Below are 3,088 nucleotides of genomic sequence, written 5' to 3' on the forward strand. Positions count from 1 at the left end.
TTACACCGTTGGTTTTCCCTTTGGCTCACCAACAAACCTTTACCCCTTGATTCAATCCCGTGATTGAATCAAGTTACAAGATATTATAACAAAGTTTAAGATAAATCAAAGCTTCTTAAACAAGCAAATATAACACTATAAGCAAATAGAGTAAAGTGAAGTCCTCAAACGAGTTTGGAAGATGAAGGAGCTCGACTTCTTCTTTACTTGACCCTCTTCTGATTTGGCACGAAGTGGAGGATCACTGAGGCAGCACACGGATGGAGAGGAAGCTTTGGGATTCACTTGGATGCTCTTCTTCCCTCTATTTCACTTTGAATGGCCCTTTTGTGCTTTTGGGAGATTTCCCTTGTAATCTGTTTGGAATCTCTTCCCTAAAAGTTCTCTCCCACTTCCATGCCTTCTCCCCTAGCTCTCTTCTTGTTTTTATAGCTTTAGATGGCGTGGAAACAAGAATATAGCCGTTAGAGACAAGAAAAAGAGCCGTTGGACACAGTCTGCATTTCCTGACAATGTTACCGTTGGGATCGGAGTCGACTCGCGCGATCAGGAGTCGACTCGCCTGTTGCAGGAGTCGGCTCGTGCTTTACTGGAGACGACTCGGCTACTGTTCCAAATTTGAATTAAAGTGCATGCCTTGACTGGGAGTCGACTCGACTTAACCCGGAGTCGACTCGCCAACATCTGGAGCTGACTTGGCATCTTCGGAGTCGGCTCATCCCATGAATCCAGAGGACATACTTTCTGATTTTCTTCCTCGAGTCGACTCGGATTCTCTTGGAGTCGACTCGGCTCTCAGAGCCCGAAAACTGATCCTCTGCATTTTTGGGGTCGCGCTGCCTTGGAGTCGACTCGAACTGTCTGGGAGTCGACTCGAATCTCAGAGGCAGTAACTTGGTTTTCTGTCTGTTGATGGTCGCGGAGTCTCGGAGTCGACTCGTGCAATGCGGGAGTCGACTCGAATCTCAGAGTCCCAAAAATGCTCTCTGACTTTTTCCTTGTGTTCCGCTGAGAGTCGACTCTTGCTTTCTTTGGAGTCGACCTACCAACCATCGGAGTCGACTCGCGTTCCACTGGAGTCGACTCGAATCTCAGACCCGAAAACTGCTCTCTGACTTTTCTGCCTGTGACTCCTAGGAGTCGACTCATACTTCTCCGGAGTCGACTCATACTTCTCCGGAGTCGACTCGAATTCCACTGGAGTCGACTCGAAGACTGTTCTTTTGAATTTTTCTTTTGATTTTACTCCTCCAATTTGAATCCTTTGAACTTTAAACTTTGGGCCAATAAATTGTAGCTTTCTTCCAACTTGAGAGCTTTGGAGGCCTTCTTGTGTTCTCCCAACTTGCTATGTTCCTTGCAAAATAAATATCTTTCTCCTTGCAACATAAGCATTAGTATCTATACTTCAAGGTTTTGTGATCATCAAAATCAATTTATGAATCAATCTTTGGGTCATCAATCTCCCCCTTTTTGATGATGACAAAACTTGGAGTATATGCAATATAAAAGATATTGATTTCTAGAAGTAATACATAGCTAAGTTGCATGAAGTAGAAAACATATATATTTAAAAACATACTTCATGATAATGCTTTAGATTTAATCAGCTTAACACAATCAACATATTTAAATTTTAAGCTGATTTGTATTCAATTCAAAGTAATAAAGCATTCTGAGTATATAGCATATACTTAGATATTTCTCCCCCTTTTTGACAACATCAAAAAGATAGTGAAACATTAAGTACAAAGATCAGATCAGAACACATCGAGTGTGAATTCAAGAGATTTTCTAATTTGATACCACAGATAGTTTTCTAATCAAGTGTAGGTGGAATCTTCCTTAGGTTAATTCAAGAAGTACCACAAATGATATTCAAGGAAAAACATGAGTGGAAATCTAACCTCTCTTTAATAATAAGTATGAAAGCTTGTTCATTGAAGAACGTTTGCCCAATCTATTAAGTATTTTATCAACATGAGAGCAATTTAATTGATTTTCAGAGTAAAAGATCAAAACTTATATACTTGAAAAACATATCATCATGTTGGATCATGACTTCAAAGTTCTTTTTATGATAATAAGAGCATTGGGGCACAAATACCAAAATATGAATTCATGCAATTTATGATATATCTTAGAGCTCTTTTAAGGACTTTCTTTTATTCCTTTAGAAAATAAGCACGATTTGATACATATATAAAAATATGAATTGGCACAATATTGAAGTTCTAAAGAGCAAGCCAATTAGGACTCATTAGTGAATTCCAAAATAGATTTTCTACGAGATACTCAAGAAAATTTAACACGTTATTCTCCCCTTTTTTTCATTAAATTAGAGGCTCTTAAGATCAACTATTTGAATTGCAATTTGGTTCATGATTTGTGCAGAAGATATATTAACCAAATAACATGCCTCAAGGTGTATCATAAAGATTTTCAGATTTAAATTTCAGATGATACATATTGGAGAGTATTAGGATCACTTTTCATTTAGTATTCTTTCCCTCTTCTATAGATTTATGTAATTAAGTTCCGTGAGACCTCTCCTTCTGAAATTTTCTTTCTCCCCCTCTATTGATCATTCCATTTAAGAGTTTAGAATTTGAAGATAATGTTCATAAAATTGTCAATCTCAAAAATATATTTTCTATAAGTTTCAGCTCATTTTCATAAGACTCAAGGTTTGAGATAAGACAGCCTTTATAGAACTCATCTCAAGGTAATTAAAGCATGTCTTGCAATATAAGGAGGTTCATCAAAATCAATCCATAAAATTCAAGGTATGCATCAAATTAAAGTTTCTTTAGGATAAGATACTGAATATCTAAAGCTCCCCCTCAAAAGATGCATTCTTCTTTAATCATTCTTTTCTTTGGTTGAATTTCAGAATTTAATAATAAACGTGAATAAAACTGAAATTCTATGTTATCGAGAATGTAGAGTGATCTAGAATTATTCAAAATTTATAGTATTCACTCTATATATATATATTCTGATGATAGTTTCTAAGAATGTAGGAGAGAAAAACATATAGATGATCATTGAGGTATGTGTATTTATAGAACTCAATTTCTTAATCACA

This window comes from Phoenix dactylifera, chromosome 10, assembly GCF_051530095.1.
Source record: "Phoenix dactylifera cultivar Ajwa chromosome 10, Ajwa_hap1_PhDact_Kaust_v1.1, whole genome shotgun sequence".
Taxonomy (NCBI): domain Eukaryota; kingdom Viridiplantae; phylum Streptophyta; class Magnoliopsida; order Arecales; family Arecaceae; genus Phoenix; species Phoenix dactylifera.